Source organism: Rhinoderma darwinii, chromosome 10 (assembly GCF_050947455.1).
Source record: "Rhinoderma darwinii isolate aRhiDar2 chromosome 10, aRhiDar2.hap1, whole genome shotgun sequence".
NCBI classification, from domain to species: domain Eukaryota; kingdom Metazoa; phylum Chordata; class Amphibia; order Anura; family Rhinodermatidae; genus Rhinoderma; species Rhinoderma darwinii.
The window spans coordinates 89882185-89900438 of NC_134696.1; the positions used below are offsets into that span (position 1 = coordinate 89882185).

Here is an 18254-nt window from a genome sequence, read left to right on the forward strand (position 1 = left end):
GGCCCTGCCAGCCCCTCGCAGTTACACCCCTGCCAAATACAGTATATAGAGCATGCAAAAATAAAAATGTGAAATTCTTATTTCCTCTGCATTCGACAATTCAATGTGATTTTTTTTTACCCATGCCGTTCTCATCGGATCATCTAATGCTATTATCACAGTAAATAAAAGAAACAGGAGACTTATTATACGGGGTGACGGATATTTTTGTACCATATCTACGTATTTTATTATTCGCTATGGCCCCATGTAATACCTATCATTATATTACACCGCATTCCTTAACAGCAAGTTTTAAAATTCCACTGCTGAAGCAGATGAACGCTAGAGAGAGCTGTGCTTACTCCAGGATGGGGGAAGCAGACAGAACAAAGCACGGAGAGAAGAGAATGAGCATCCAAGGGAAACAGCTCAAAGCAGTATTGTAAAGCAACCTCCGGAGAGCAGGCGCTACGAAGGATACCTGTCTGCAGCCAGGAGGGAATAGGACCATGGGGTGCATGTCTGAAGTGCAGGTGGAAAGAAAGCCCTTGGGATGCTGAGGAATTTGGGCAGAAAAAAAATGAGTTTTGTGCATTAGCCAGCTCATTGATTTGCAATAGTAAGCAGTAGTGGATTTCTATTAGGATGGGCTTTATGCTGCAGGACTAGTCAACGCTACAAGATTGGACTGATGCTGGGAATAGAAAACCAGGAGACTGCCAGACCTTGTGTGTGGGAGGAATACGGTGTATCACACTGCCACATCCTGCTGGGAGCCGCCAGAGTGGGGGTTGCAGTGATTCACAGGGACTGAGTGCTCGGAGCCGGTTTTGGAAAAGGTTGCCTTGAGAGAAGTGACATCCAGGTATTCTGAGAGAGCAAGGGATCATGTCAAGCAAAAGAGCACGGTGACTGCCCTGCAGCAGCATTGGGTTGTGACCTCTTGTCTGCAATCTGGCAGCCGAAATCAGCAGGTAGGAGACTTACTCTATACCCCCAGCATTGGCATGACTCACCCTATGTAATTTCTATACTGCAAAGCCTTTGTACCCCATACTTTGCCCTTCCAATACGTTGAAAATGGATATTCTGCATGTACTGCTCCATTCTGCTCCTTATGTCACACTATACATGTATACAGGCTGGCACCACCTTATAGAAGTGTCCCTCAGACTAAGACAATGAAGACCTCTGGGGCACATCCAAAATCAATACTTCATTTACTGTATTGGGGTGTCACTAGGGTGCCCAAGATATAGCTGGAATACAATTGCGCCTCACGTTATTATTCCTGAGGGTCATATCCAGGATAAATCTAGGATGAGATAGAGGTCAGTATTACTGAGAAGTGAGCACTCTCAAAACTGTGCCAGGAGGAGACACACTGAGTTTTCCCATGGCATCCTCAGACTTATTGCCATATAGCACAAGGTAATTTGCAGCCTATTCCTGATTTGCTTCCATTTTTTCCAAAAAAGTAGTCCTCATGAAGAAGAAGAAGGAGACCGGCGGAGAGGCTCTTTAAGGTGACGTTTGGTGATTGAGTTAATGGCTTTATGAGGAGCTGTCCAGCCTGTGGTGCTGAAATCTTAGGCAGGGAGAATAATGAGTTTGTATGGAAACTCAATAGTTTTTGCATTTCCTATATTAGTAGTCTTGGTGTGTTGCAATGTCTAGTGTCTTCATCTTCCAGCTGTAGATGTTTTCCAGTATCTTCTAGTGTGCTATTGAGATTTCTGTTTTTTTTGGTGGACTGCTTTAGCCATTTTGTTAGTATTATATCATATAATGTAACGTTTTATGTATCCTATATTATATTTCTACGACTGTTATGGAATAAGATGTGAATTGCTAGCCCAGGTATTACCTAATCATGGGATCTATTCATTGACATATGTTATAAAGTTACCAATCCCCATTGAATCTAGGCAGCCATCAATTACTATGTCTGAATATGCGGTATTACAGTGTAATCTTGTTATAAGTAGACCATTCATTTTCAGACATGAACTAGTCCAATACTAATACATACTAATGTCAACTTTTCATCTTATAAAAACCCACTTGGAATAGTATCCATCTACGTTATTACATTATTGCATACTGTTCCCATACCGCATGCTACGGTGTTCGAAATTTCTATCATCATACACAAAGTATTAAAGAATATGATCTCCTACCCAGTGATTATAAAAACTTCCACGCTGAGTGTAAAGTAGGGTATAGCTGTCCATACTGTCTGCTGAATATGCCTTGTCTCTGATGGTTACTAGTGGGTAAGAATAAGGGTTCGATACAATTTTAACAGCCGCAATTCCTTGTTTTTGATCTTCCTATTGCTTCAGCCAAAGACTTAGAATTGAGCTTTTCTTGGTGTCTCTCGGTGAAATTGAATGTGAACTGTAAAGTATCTACCCCTATTTATCACAATGCATTCGTGTTGTAAATGTAATACTGTCCACATAAACATAGGGGACATGCTCTAACTATTATCTCAGGGACTATAGCTGCCGGGGATGATCCATAATGTATAATGGATACATTGTTCTCTATGGATATATCTAGCATATTGTATAAACCTAGCCGCCACTTCTTGGATATGGTCCCTTAAATCAGCTCTTAGGGACAACATGGACAATACAGAAGTTAGTCTAATTCTAATTATAAAAGTAGAATTAAAGTTATGGTTTGACCTACTCAAAGCTCTGACTTGCTGTGGCAGAACCTGAAATGGTCTGCAAAAAAAATTGGGATGAAAGTTCTCAACATTGATATGAAAGATCACGGTGATATCCAATTATAGGAAGCTTTTCATTGCCATTATGTCCTTAAATAGAAAAAATTTCAAAACCATGATCAGGGATTACTCTGATCCCCTTGTTAAAAAATCATTGTCAAATTTGCGATAATAAGGGGCATCTGGAAGGTGCTAAGTATTAGAATTGCTTGTCTACTGGATCAATGGTCGGGCAAGAGTCTTGCCATGGCCATACATACCATAGAGGCAGCCTATGCATTTGCTGTAAGATGTTGGGCCCAGTCCAGGACCCATCCCATGAGCTTCTTATTCTCCACAATCCCAACACTATTAGAAAACAGGCTTGTGGGAAATGGTTGGAGGTTCATGCGGCCTCTCTCTCCGTTTTACCTGCAAAGGATGGTAAGGGAAGGGGCAACAGGTACCCGGCCATCTGATCCTCCCATAGTGGGGTGTGCTGGACTGCACAGAATGGGACTCCTTTTTATGTTTCCTATAAGGCCCCTACTGCTCAGTGTTTCTTTCTTGACAAAATTCCCTCCTGTCCCTGTATACAGGAAGACTAAAGAGGAATACACCAATATTTGAGCACCATAGAACATAATAATCAAGATTGGGTTACAGGTATAGCCCACTTTTTGGGGGGTGATTGGGAGTTTAATAATACATTTAAATCATTTTATTTACAATACTACAATACTAAATCTCAAATGCTAATACTATACTGAAGAGACAAGCAATGGGACTGGGTGAAAATTTGTGATATACAACCTGTCCTGAATCTGACTCCGACTACAGATTGCAACTCTTGGGGGGCTTTGTAACAGATGCTCTATGACTTGTTTGTAATATGTGGAGGGGCTTAGTCTATAGCATAGCCGCCTATATGTTCACTGGAGAAGAAGATGCAACTAAAGGGAGAGTCATGTAATAGGACATCAGTTACACAGCCCCATTGCAATCTACGGATAGGGTGTATATTACTTTACCCTGTCCCAATTTCAGCTTTTGTAGTAGCATTAAACGCTTGCTCTGCCTCCAACAGTGTCACCTTGTGGTAATATGCTGGTTTGTATTATGGACTTCGTATGTTATCACTATTGGACTTTCGCAATATGGGTTTATAATATGTTTCTTGTACTATGTTTCCTAATAATACATTTGATAAAGAATTACCTGCCCCCATGGCTCCTGCACTGCCCTTCCTTAGATGGCAAGTTCATCATTCTTGGTCGGCTTATTGAAAGTCATTGTGTAGTTTGGAGAACCTCTTTTTTGGAAACTACCTGATTGTGAGGGGTCTAACTTGCTTGAAGCCTTTATTGCCAGTGAAGCCCATCGTTCCCAGGCCATTATACAAGGGGTCTTCTTATCCAGACAACCCCTTTCACCTCGCTCCGTTCTCTCTGATTGGAAGATGCAGTGGTCTGTTGTGTAAGACCCCCTTTAAATCATACTGGGGAGAAGAGACACCCAGATAAACCTCACAGACAGCAGCGCCCTAAGCAACTGCCTCTCCTGCTTAACTGTCACATTGAACATTCTGTCATACATGTATTTATTGACCTTAATCCCTGATCTTCTGTGTTTAGGAGTCCAGTGGGCGGTCCTATTCAGTGATTGACAGCCTTCCCTTAATGAGTGTGCATAAAGGGAAGGCTTGTCAATCAGCAAGTAGGACCGCCCACTGGACTCCTAAACCCAGAATGAAAAGGCATTTAAATGAATAAAATTCTGAATCTTTTCCTACAATACTGTTTTTTAAACTGCTCAGCGCTATTACATAAACCCAGCAAATTGGACAGCATGTTCAACATGACAGGTTACCTTTAAGGGAATTTTGCTTACATTATTATATTATTATAATTATTCTTTTATTATTATTATTATATATTTTATTATTTTGCTTATATTATTATTATAATATATTATTATATTATTTTGCTTATATTATTAGATTATTATGGTATATTATTTTATTATTATTGATATATTATTATATTATTTTGCTTATATTATTAGATTATTTTGCATATATTTCTATATTATTATTATAATATATTATTATATTATTGCATTCTTCTTCTTCTTATTATTATTATATGTTATTATATTATTTTGCTTATTTTTTATATTACGATATATTATTATATCATTTTGATTATATTATTATTATTATTCTTTTGTTTATATTATATTTGCGTATATTTTTGATGCAGCAGAATATCATTTTGAATCAGGTAGTGGATGAAGCAAAAATAAAAAATAGTAGGAAGCGATTTTATCTATTCCCACCCAATACGACAAAGGGAGATACAGGCTGGTGATATTATCTTGCAGTAGTTGCTCTCAGTATATAGTCTGAGACACAAAGCGGATAGAGAGCTTGTGGTTGGATGTGTATATTGCAATTAGGAAGAATTAACTCCTCAATTTGAACACATTCATCACACTAATGAGCGAGCGGAGCAGGACACGGTGAACTCTACATTTCACACTATGTACATATAAAAGGCCAACTCTGCTCCACTTTTACAATCTAATTCTTAACGAAGACGTCGGATGATCCAATAAGGGGACGCTAAGTCCTTTGTCACAGATGTGGCGAGAGCTTTGTAATCCTGTTTCTCTCCACATGATTGCAGCCTCTGATTTCATCTTCGTCCAGCATTTGCTTTAATTAGCCAATGTTGTGGTTAAAAGTATGCAATCATTTTTAGTTGATTAACGTTAGCAATTATTCGTCTGTTTACTCTTCCTCAGCCGCATAGAGAATATTGAACCTTTATACCTTGGTTTTATTATGTAATAGTTAACAAATTGGGGATGATGTAGGTATCTCTAGGCTCATTACCCCTAGATTGGTTTTAATCTCAAGGGTAACGGTTACCATAGAGGTAGCCCTTGTGGGCTCTTTGGGATCCATGGAGAAAGGGACAGCTTGGGTTGGCCCTGTGGGAACCTATGCATGGCTCCCCCCTCCTCAAACTCTGAGAACAAAGGAGGTCCTTCAACAAGAGTGGATGGGAAGGATGAGGCGTGAGCAAGCATAAAACCCTCTGGTTCTGAAATGGGATGAGTAATGGTAGTACCAGGAGTAGGATAAATTTTTATTAAACCTATAGCCACATATAACCATTTCTGCAGATATTTATCATATACAACATTGTTGTTATCCCAAACCAGAGCCAGTTATGTACGTTAGCAATTTGGGGTACAGAGAATACAATGGAAACTCAACACATATGTATGGGTGCCTTCTGAGGTATAGCAAAGAGCAATGATACTCTGCAGAGAAGAAGACAAAGGGGCTACAGCCTCTCCATTTTATGGATTGGTGGGGATCCTAAAGGTCAGATAGTGATGGTGGGGGAAAACCCCTAAAAACCCTCTGAAAAAGTCCTTATAGCTTGTCTGGCTTGAAGGGGTAAATCCACAGGATATGTCATAAATGTCAGATAGATGCGGGTCCCACCTCTTGGACCCATACCTATCTCTAGAACGGGGCCCCCTGAACCCCATTCTAGCTTTTTGTGCTCACGCTGACTCTCGGCCACTTCCTGATTACATGGTCGGGAGTTACAGAAACAGCGTAACTCGCTTAGCTACGCTGTTTCCGTAACTCCCATTCAGTTATATGGGGCTTACGGAAACAGCGTAGGTCAGCTTGGGAATCAGCCAGAACACAGAGAGGTAGGACAGGGTTTAGGGGCCCCGTTTTAGAGACAAATGCGGGTCCCAGAGGTGGGACCCGCATCTATCTGACATTTATGACATATCCTGTGGATTAATCCAAAAAATAAAGTGTTTGAAGCAGCACAAATCCCGATATCAGGAGCGGTGTCACGCTGTATGATCAGATAAACCCAGTCTGACGTAATGTATTCCTCAGAAAAAGCATGGTTGAACAGCAGCACACGTCTCCCAAATTTCAATCAATATGTTCTTTTATTGGGCAAACATCCAGTAAAAAATGGCAACGTTTCGACCCGTGACAAGTGGAGGGTCTTTCTCTTCTGTGTCAAGGCTTGAGAAAGACCCTCCACTTGTCACGAGTCGAAACGTTGCAATTTTTTACTGGATGTTTGACCAATAAAAGGACATATTGATTGAAATTTGGGAGACGTGTGCTGCTGTTCAACCACACTTTTTCTGAGGATATACTGTGGATTAGTCATAAATGTCCCTCGTGGGAAAACCCCTTCGAGAAAAATTTCTTTTTTTTCTTTGGTGCTATTAATTTAGGTAAAACTCTTCTCGGTGGCTATATACATTATAAGTGACATGTAAAGCTATGTCATGCCATGTCACCATATAAACAGGATCATTAAACATTTGTGCCTCTAACATTTAGTTTATAGGATTTAAAACTCTGTGCTGATTAATTTTGTAATATACCTTTATAGTAGTCGGGCTGTGTTTTTCTGATAAAAAGGTAAATTTATGAAAGGCAATCTTTCTTCAATAAAAACGTGTATCGATGTGTTTGGTAAAACTTTATAAATACTTTTTATTAAAAATTTGTTTTACTTTTTGACATAGCTTGTCTGTATTCTCTATATATGTCTCTAGCACTATTCCTTAAAGAGGCTCAGTCACCAGATTATAAAATCCCTATCTCCTATTGAATGTGATCGGCACTGCATTGTAGATAACAGTAAAGGTTTTTGGTTTTTTTTGAAAAACGATCATTTTTGCCCAAGTTATGAGCAATTTTAGATTTGGTCAGCGTCATACACTTCTATTCACAACGCCCAGTTGGTAAAACGAGTAAACACGCCCAGTTGGTAAAACGAGTAAACACGCCCAGTTGGTAAAAACACAATACACGCCCAGTTGGTAAAACGATAAAACACGCCCAGTTGTCTATTGAAAAGCTCATTTGCATAAATCTAAAATTGCTCATAACGTAAAAACGCATGACCCGCTGTCACCGAACCTGTCAGGTCCGCGGGACTGAGGGATTCAGTGAATAGCGCTAGATACAGCTGCTCTGTATAGAGAATACAGAGCAGCTGTATCTAAAAAAGTAAAACACATTTTTAATAAAAAGTATTTGTAAAGTTGCACCAAACACACTGATACGCCTTTTTATTAAATAATAATAATAATAATAATAATAATAATAATAATAATTTGCCTTTCAAAGGTATACTTAGCCTTTAAGCAATAATTATGGCTACCTGAAGACACCACAAGAGGTAGCCAATGAGCTTACTGAATACAGGTTAATTATAGGGTTTAAATGCAGTCATCTTGCCTTGGTGGTAGCTGCAGGTAGTAAGAATCAGACTATACCTTAATGGATGTGTAAAGGGAAGAAGAGGATTTGAAGCTTTGTATCAGAAAAACAGAGCTCTGACCTCTATAAAGATATATTATGGAATTAAAAACAACCAGGGAGTGGCAGAAGAGCTGCATACAAAGCTTTAGAGTTTATATAGCGTATAGTGATGCTATCCTGCCTTATATAGACCTCCAGCAGTGCAAAAGGGCTGTAATCTGTCTTTAAACCCCCTGCCCTCTAATGATAATAATATCACTCTACTGACCCTGTCCAAGTCTACACAGCAAAGCTGACATTTGAACTGCAGAAAATAGGAAATCTCAGCCTATTGTGTGTACTCTAGTGTGAAAATGTGAATATTTCAGGATTTGTTTATATAGATAAAACAAAAAAAAACACCAAAATGTTTATAATAAATGAATAATTTTTTTTTAATTCACTGATGATACATTCTCTTTAATACAGAACTGCCGTCAAGTGTATCGTATCCTTTCTGACATAAGAGATTACTTTAAATACTAATCCATAGCTGGTTAAATTTAGTGAACTTGCAGGAAGAGATTGCATCTGTCTTGTAACCCATGCTTTTAAGTCTGATGCCCTTGACAAACAACCCATCCTCTGTGGATTTGGTAGTCGATGAATGGGTTCCCAGCAGAGTTGGCAGAGGGAGGAGTTTGATCTGTTGAATGTCTGTTTTGCCTTTTAACTCCTTTGCAAAATTTCCATACCCCCTCCTTTGTGGGAATGTTAAAGCCCCTTTGGGTTCCTTGCTGAGACTGGATTCTTCTATCTCCTTGTTCAGCCGATTTCAGCACATTTGAAACCCTTTGATGTGTAAGAGACTGGATTATTAGGGAAGAGAGCAGAGCAAGGTGGATAGAGATAAAACAACATCTAGGCTCGGAGAAGCGCAGTCTTCGAATTTTTTTCCGTAAAGATTCCATCAGGCATTAGCCCTAATACTTTTAGGATTAGAGCCCTGCTTCACACCATTCAATTCTAGGCGTGTATATTTGATGAGTACTAAGAAGTCTTGTGCTAAATTGCTGCTCTAAATTTTTAAGATCCTAAAAATACGGCAATTTTTTTTTTCAAAACGTTTTTGAAACGTTCACGTTTTTGAAACGTGTGCTTATAAAAACAATTCTATAAAGGCGGCCATTCTCTATATCAATTCTGAAGATTTTTATGCACGAGTGAGTTCTTTCTGCTTTTCTATTCCGCTCAGTTTATGTACGACCTTGCATTAGGAGGAGTGAGTCTGGTACCTTACATTTTAGTCTCTGTCCTTTCCGCTAATCTCTGTATGCGTAAATCTACCTGCAAAAAATCAAGTATAACCTCTATTGACATTGCTGAATATTGGAGACTCAAAAATTATTACAGAAAATCTGGGTTCATGTTGAGGCAAATGTAATAGGGAGGCTCAATATACAGTCCATTGCAAAACTATTTAATCCCCCTCCACCTCCAAAAAAAGTTTGGATTAAAGATAAGATTAAAAGCTTGTTGAAGACAGCACTCACGTGCTCCACTTTTTCCGTCATTGCCATAGACTTGAATGGAGCCATAGCTCCATTCAAACTCCTTGCAGCTGGGGGGACACAGAGGACCCCCATCAATCTAGCATTTATCCAGTGGATAGGGGGAAAAATCTTTAGGCTGGATTACCCATTTAAGTAATTCAATGCTTTTGTAGTAGGACCACCACCAAAAAGCTGATTTTAAAGCAGCACCTGAGCTGGTCTAGTATTGGAAATCTGATCTCCATATATTAACAACTTGGTAATAACAACTTGAATTTTGTACATTTGTACAGGTGTTAAATTAGCATTGTATTAATTTTTATGCTAATCTATTCATGACAACTGCACTATGAGCTTCCTTGTTGAGTTGTTCAGATATAACACACATTAGATTTATTTTTAACACCTCAGAATTCTGTTATATTGTGTACTTTTTGCATTCTGATAACTCCTTGAAGTAGCAAAGATGTTTACACCATCGATAGGTTTTACTTGCAGTACCATGTCTGACCTCATGGTGCGCTGTTGGGAGGAGAAATGTCTATGACCAATATTTTTTTTAATCGGACCATAGAAACAAATTCATAGTGATGCAATAAATGAATATGCTAATGTAGGTTCACCAAATGTGTTTAAATACATCATAAGTTTATTAATTATGATATGAAAGACAAAATGGATTAGAGATCTATGCCAAAGTAATTCTCAGTTCAGTTTTGAAAGGATAGCTTGTGCTACACAGCGGCCAAATGATATAATTAGATATGACTAGCTGGCTGCTACATTGCAGCCATACTATGAGCGGACCGAAAAACCAGGCTCAGAGGTAGAAGTCAGGTTGTTACAAATATATTCTATAATAGTTTGACAATGTCTATAGAACAATTGCAAGCAACTCACTAAAAAGCCTATCTGTAGTTCTCCAAAATCAGTTTGCTGATGTTTGGGGTAAAATTAATCTCTTCCTATGTGCTAATCTGGCATTTCTGATTCCTCTTGACCAGTCATAAGCTCCAAAAACCTGCAGGCATAGAATATCTGGAGCCTTAGACTCCGCTTATCAATTAGTCCGGTGTGGCAATGTCCACTTTTGCAACCAATTTTATTATTGTTCCGATGAATCAAAAATTAAAAATTAAGCAACTATGCAATAGGTCTTCATTAAAAAAAGTCTTGTTGTATTGTTTCTACAGCTCGTATGCAGATGTATGCGTCTCCATGACAACAGACTATGAGCAACCTCTGTGTAGTCTAATCCTGCCTTTATACTCGCTTCCATCAGTCCCCTACTTCTTACTAATCTACCGACTGTAGGTACGGGACAGATGGATTATGACTGCAGCATCAGACTACACAGTCTGTTTGTAGTCTGTTACCATGGAGATGGGTAGATCTGTATAGGAGCTGTAGACACAAAACAATAGGAAAACTATAGCTACACTATTTGCAAAGTTGCTTTAGTTTTAATTTTACATGCATTGGAGCAGTAAAACAAATTGATGCGAAAGTGGACATGGAATTTAAAGGAAATGTCCAATCTGCTGTCATAGAGACACAACAGAAGATCGTATTAGAAGGGTCTTTGCACTAAGACCCTCACTGATTACGAGAATGAAAGAGTCCTGCCAAATTTGAATGGGTTCACTTGGGAGAGACACTCTTGGGCCATTGACAGTAGAGCAAGACCAATGGGAGCTGTAGGGGCATGGCGCTCAGAGGAGCTCCACATGGTTAAAGTCATGTATGACTTTAAAATGTTTGCCTGCTGAATAATCATCTGTACACCCACATATTAATAGTTTTAGATTGTTTAAGATACTTTCCATAGGTCCATGGGTAGTGGGCAATTACTTAATTTGCCCTCCCTATAATCTGGCCCTGTTTGCCTGTTTTATAAAAAATGAAGTGGAGATTTCTTAGTCTGCAATATAGTTTCCTAAGCTTGTCCATATCTTCTAGACCTGGCTTTGATGCTCTTGTCCCAGCCGCAGGTTGATGTCCTACGTTGCTTCCACTGTACTCTCCATAACCGTTTGGAAAGCATATTTGTAACGGCAGGGGGTAGGGAGAAGGACAAGTGAGCCCTAATCTACCCGCCACTCTGTCCCTGCCTACTTGCAACGACCCGCCCTAGGCGACGGGGTACAACTGGGCGGCGGTCCCTGCGCTCAGTAAGTGCACGACAAACACGACAAACATACAAAGAACACGAGCAAGGAAAAGGGGCCGTTGCCCACGGCAACACCGTGAGCAACCAGAGTGGTGAACGAGCCGAGTCAAGCCAGGAGTGTGCGAGGTACAAAACGAAAAGCAGAAGAGTAGTCGGTAAGCCAGGGTCGGTATGGAGCAGGATCAAAAATAGCAGGAGCTGTAGCTGGGCCAGGAACCACAAGGAAGGAAACAAAAGCAATAACAAGCACCGAGGGACAGGAAGTGCAGGCTTAAATAGACCGAGGGCGGGAGCTAGCTGAGTCTGGCCAGGCTACGATAGGCTCTCCCACTCCTAAGCCTGCCAGCCTGAATGGTGGAAGCAGGAGTCAGTCTCAGGGATGTATTCTCAGGTGCTGACTGATTAGTTCTGGGAGTTAACCCCGCAGTGCCTGGCAGATCCTTTACAGTACCCCCCCTTTTATGAGGGGCCACCGGACCCTTTCTAAGTGGACCTGGCTTACTGGGGAAACGCAGGTGGAACCTCCTGACCAATACCCCAGCGTGAACATCCCGGGCGGGTACCCAAGTCCTCTCCTCGGGCCCGTATCCTCTCCAATGGACCAGGTACTGGAGGGAGCCTTGGACCATCTTGCTGTCCACAATCCTGGCCACCTCGAATTCCACCCCCTCCGGGGTGAGGATGGGAACAGGAGGTCTCCTCGAGGGAGCCAAGGACGGGGAGCAGCGTTTGAGGAGGGAGGCATGAAACACGTCGTGTATCCGAAAAGACGGGGGTAACTCCAGCCGGAAGGAGACAGGATTGAGGACCTCAATGACCTTATACGGCCCAATAAACCGGGGAGCAAACTTCTTGGACGGAACCTTGAGACGCAAGTTCCTAGACGACAACCACACCAGATCCCCGACCATAAACAGGGGGTTAGCAGAACGTTTTTTATCAGCCTGAGTTTTTTGTACGCTCTGGGACACCTCTAGGTTTTTCTGAACCTGGGCCCAGACTGTGCACAGTTCCCGATGAACGACCTCTACCTCAGGATTGTTGGAACTACCAGGTGAAACGGAGGAGAACCGTGGATTAAACCCAAAATTACAAAAAAAAGGAGAGACCCCAGACGAGTTACTGACCCGGTTATTAAGGGAAAATTCGGCGAGGGGAATGAAAGAGACCCAATCAAATTGACAGTCAGAGACAAAACACCTTAAGTATTGTTCTAGAGACTGATTAGTCCTCTCCGTTTGGCCATTGGTTTCAGGATGGAAGGCAGAGGAGAAGGACAGATCAATCCCCAACTTCATACAGAAGGCTCTCCAAAACAATGAAACAAATTGTACCCCTCTGTCCGAAACAATATTGACAGGGACCCCATGGAGACGCAGGATGTGTTTGACAAACAAGGTAGCCAACGTTTTGGCGTTGGGTAGTTTCTTGAGGGGCACAAAGTGGCACATCTTACTGAAGCGGTCCACCACCACCCACACCACCGACTTGCCTTGGGATGGAGGCAAATCGGTGATAAAATCCATGGAGATATGTGTCCAAGGTCTCTGGGGAATGGGCAACGAACGCAGTAAGCCCGCTGGTCGGGACCTGGGAGTCTTGGACCTAGCACAAACCTCACAAGCGGCGACGTAGGCCTTAACGTCTTTAGGCAACCCAGGCCACCAATAATTTCTGGTAATGAGGTGCTTGGTACCCAGGATGCCTGGATGGCCAGATAGTGCGGAGTCATGATTTTCCCTAAGTACCCTTAGCCGGAATTGCAGGGGAACAAACAGCTTGTTCTCAGGAAGGTTCCCGGGAGCTGCACCTTGATCAGCAGCAATTTCAGAGACTAAATCAGAATCGATCGAGGAAATGATTATACCTGGAGGCAAAATACAAGCAGGATCTTCCTCCGAAGGAGGGCTGGCCATGAAGCTACGCGACAGTGCATCAGCCTTAATATTTTTAGACCCAGCCCTATAGGTAACCAAAAAATTGAATCTGGTAAAAAATAACGCCCATCGAGCTTGTCTCGGGTTTAGCCTCCGGGCAGATTCTAGGAAAACTAGATTCTTGTGGTCGGTAAGGACCGTTACCTGGTGCCTAGCCCCCTCCAGGAAGTGGCGCCACTCTTCAAATGCCCATTTAATGGCTAAGAGTTCGCGGTTGCCAATATCATAGTTACTTTCAGTTGGCGAAAACTTCCTGGAGAAGTAGGCACAGGGGCGGAGATGGGTGAGGGACCTGGTACCCTGGGACAAGACAGCCCCCACTCCCACCTCAGATGCGTCAACTTCCACGATAAATGGCTCCATTTGGTTGGGCTGAACCAGCACCGGGGCCGAGACAAAGCACTTCTTAAGGACCTCAAAAGCCTGGACAGCCTCAGGAGGCCAGTGGAGGAGATCAGCACCTTTGCGAGTGAGGTCCGTAAGGGGCTTAGCGATGACCGAGAAGTTAGCAATAAATCTCCTGTAATAATTAGCAAACCCCAAAAAACACTGTAACGCCTTCAGGGAGGCAGGTTGGACCCATTCCGCCACAGCCTGAACCTTGGCGGGGTCCATGCGGAATTCATGAGGAGTGAGGATTTGACCCAAAAATGGAATCTCCTGTACCCCAAACACACATTTTTCGGTTTTGGCAAACAGTTTATTTTCCCGAAGGACCTGGAGCACCTTCCTGACATGCTCCACGTGGGAGGACCAGTCCTTGGAAAACACCAGTATGTCATCAAGGTACACTACCAGAAAAATCCCCAGGTAATTTCTCAAAATCTCATTTATGAAATTCTGGAAGACCGCAGGGGCATTACACAACCCAAAGGGCATGACGAGGTATTCGAAATGGCCTTCGGGCGTGTTAAACGCAGTCTTCCACTCATCCCCCTCTTTGATGCGAATAAGGTTATACGCCCCCCGTAGATCCAATTTAGAAAACCATTGGGCCCCCTGAACCTGATTAAAGAGATCAGGAATCAAAGGAAGGGGATACTGGTTCCTTACCGTGACCTTATTCAGGCTACGGTAGTCAATGCATGGCCTAAGACCACCATCCTTCTTCCCCACGAAGAAGAAGCCAGCACCTACCGGAGAAGAAGAGGGACGAATGTAACCCTTGGCCAGGGATTCCTGGATATACACTCTCATAGCTTCACGTTCGGGACAAGAAAGATTAAATATCCTACCCTTAGGAAGCTTAGCTCCTGGTACCAATTCGATAGCGCAATCGTATTCTCTATGAGGAGGTAACACTTCAGAGGCCTCCCTAGAGAAAACATCAGCGAAGTCCTGAACAAACTCGGGTAGCGTATTCGCCTCCTTAGGGGGAGAAATAGAATTAACAGAAAAACATGACGTACAACATTCATTACCCCATTTGGTTAGCTCCCCAGTATTCCAGTCAAACGTAGGATTATGCAACTGCAACCAGGGAAGACCTAGCACCAAATCGTACGATAATCCCTGCATCAACAGTACAGAGCATTGCTCCAAATGCATGGAGCCAACAAGGAGTTCAAAAACAGGGGTATGCTGTGTAAAATAACCATTAGCAAGAGGAGTGGCGTCGATACCCACTACCGGGACAGGTTTAGGCAAATCAATAAGAGGCATAGCAAGGGACATAGCAAATTCTACAGACATGATATTAGTAGAGGACCCTGAATCCACGAAAGCACTGCCGGTAGCAGACCTACCACCAAAAGAGACCTGAAAGGGAAGCAAGATCTTAGTACGTTTCATATTTATGGGAAATACCTGTGCGCCCAAGTGACCTCCCCGATGATCACTTAGACGCGGAAGTTCTCTGGTTGCAACCTTACGCTTAGGACAGTTGTTCACTTGATGCTTGTCGTCCCCACAGTAGAAGCAGAGACCATTCTTCCTGCGGAATTCTCTACGTTGTTGGGGGGACACGGAGGCCCCGAGTTGCATAGGTATCTCTGAATCTTTCGGGGAGGAACGAAGCAACGGAGCTTCGGGAGGCATCATGGGGGAGTCGGAGGAGAAAACACATAAACGTTCACGTTGTCGTTCCCTGAGACGTCGGTCAAGTCGTATCGCTAAAGCCATAACCTGGTCTAGGGAGTCAGAAGAGGGATAGCTAACTAGCAGGTCTTTCAGGGCATTCGACAGACCCAACCTAAACTGGCACCTTAAGGCAGGGTCATTCCACCGAGAAGCTACGCACCACTTCCGAAAGTCAGAGCAATACTCCTCAACAGGTCTCTTACCCTGACTTAAGGTCACCAGCTGACTCTCGGCAAAGGCAGTCCTGTCAGTCTCGTCATAAATAAGTCCGAGAGCAGAAAAGAAACAATCAACGGAGGAAAGTTCAGGGGCGTCAGGAGCCAAGGAGAAGGCCCACTCTTGGGGCCCTTCCTGGAGCCGGGACATAATTATACCCACCCGCTGGCTCTCAGAACCTGAGGAATGAGGCTTTAAACGAAAGTAAAGCCTACAACTCTCCCGAAAGGAGAGAAAAGTCCTCCGGTCCCCTGAGAACCGGTCGGGCAACTTGAGGTGGGGTTCAAGAGGTGCGGTGCGGGTAACTACCAGGGTAGCATCAGGCTGGTTGACCCTCTGAGCCAGGGCCTGGACCTGTAGGGAGAGACCCTGCATTTGCTGAGCCAGGGTCTCACGGGGATCCATAGTGGTGTCAGGGACCAGGGGTAGACTAGGTATGGGCTTGTTATTATGTAACGGCAGGGGGTAGGGAGAAGGACAAGTGAGCCCTAATCTACCCGCCACTCTGTCCCTGCCTACTTGCAACGACCCGCCCTAGGCGACGGGGTACAACTGGGCGGCGGTCCCTGCGCTCAGTAAGTGCACGACAAACACGACAAACATACAAAGAACACGAGCAAGGAAAAGGGGCCGTTGCCCACGGCAACACCGTGAGCAACCAGAGTGGTGAACGAGCCGAGTCAAGCCAGGAGTGTGCGAGGTACAAAACGAAAAGCAGAAGAGTAGTCGGTAAGCCAGGGTCGGTATGGAGCAGGATCAAAAATAGCAGGAGCTGTAGCTGGGCCAGGAACCACAAGGAAGGAAACAAAAGCAATAACAAGCACCGAGGGACAGGAAGTGCAGGCTTAAATAGACCGAGGGCGGGAGCTAGCTGAGTCTGGCCAGGCTACGATAGGCTCTCCCACTCCTAAGCCTGCCAGCCTGAATGGTGGAAGCAGGAGTCAGTCTCAGGGATGTATTCTCAGGTGCTGACTGATTAGTTCTGGGAGTTAACCCCGCAGTGCCTGGCAGATCCTTTACAATATTATTATATACATCATTTCACCAGAATATGCTACATGCTATATACTGGAGTACCATCGAGGGGTGTGCCAGTATATAGTTACAATATAGAGTATTCCACAAGATGGTGCAGCTGCCGACCTACGCCAAGTCCACATCTCCTTTTTTTCTGGCCCTACAAAAATGTTGTATTTGTCAGAAAAAGTGGTGAGGGCGCTTGATTAATATGGTGTCAATGCTTCTTTGGGGGAAGTACCATGTAGCCCCCTCTATAGTCTTTATACAATGTATAATGCTGATATGTTTTCATATGTTTACTCTACCTGAGGGCCGTCTATGGCCAAGTGCCTACTGTGCCTATAGGTATGTCTTCTGTATTACCTATTCCCTGTTGATTTATTCCCATCATGGAAATTAATAGCATATCACTAGGACTGCCAAGACCCATTGCTTTAGCGCTGCTTCCGCTATAATGATTTTCTTTGCACAGCGTCGCTCCCGTTCACCCACAGTACAGAAAACTGCAGAACAACTCTATTCAAAAGAGCGGTAGAGCCACCGTGCAGGTAAAAACTTTATAGAGGATGCAAAGTTTAATGATATTTTTAAGTAATTCAAATGTTTTAGATTTAAAGATGAGCAAATTTTCCATTGAATAACAGTGCCAATGGCACTATGCTAGTTTACCTTGCCACGCGCAGTGTAATTCAATGGAGGCCGCTAATGTATGTGCCTGGTCACAGCCCCCTCTATCAGCGGTGGTGTTCAGAACTTGAGAGCCGTACAGTCCGTGGAGAAGGCTGTTCTAAGAAGGGGGTGGAAGACATCGGCGCCGATCTTCTATAACTATGACAGTGGCGCATAATGCTGTTTCCTAACATTAGGAAAAAGAATCATGAAGCAGCCAATCCCTTTAACACCAAGCCAGCATAATGGTGGCCGGCCACTTTGCCGAGATTTGTGCGCCATTAACCAGAACTCGGTGCATCAAAACTTTGGACCGAATTTGATTAGTGTAGAATCGATTCACTCATCTCTAATCAATAATTCTTATTGCAGCTTTTGACAATGGGAAGAGAGATCTATGTGTTCCATCTGATAACCAGTTCTTCCAATTCAGCCCTACGGATTCTCACTCGGTAAATTCTTGAAATGATTGCAGAACCAGAGGTATAGGTCAATGTCAGGCATCGTAACCACTATACATTAGGGGTTGTTCCCTCGGGATTCTTAGCACAATTGTACTGTGCCGCTGCTCTAACTTTTAAAAAAACACTTTTCAAAAACAATTTTG

At 43.0% G+C, this 18254-nt stretch overlaps 1 protein-coding gene across 1 annotated transcript in view; it reads left to right on the top strand.

Moving 5' to 3' along the window:
• Positions 1-365: 365 nt before the first annotated feature.
• Positions 366-18254, top strand: part of SHANK1 (SH3 and multiple ankyrin repeat domains 1) — a 382494-nt gene continuing 364605 nt past the window's right edge. The window contains exon 1 of the mRNA XM_075840236.1: positions 366-956. The gene's annotated coding sequence lies outside the window, so the exon portion shown is untranslated. The remainder of the gene's footprint in view (positions 957-18254) is intronic.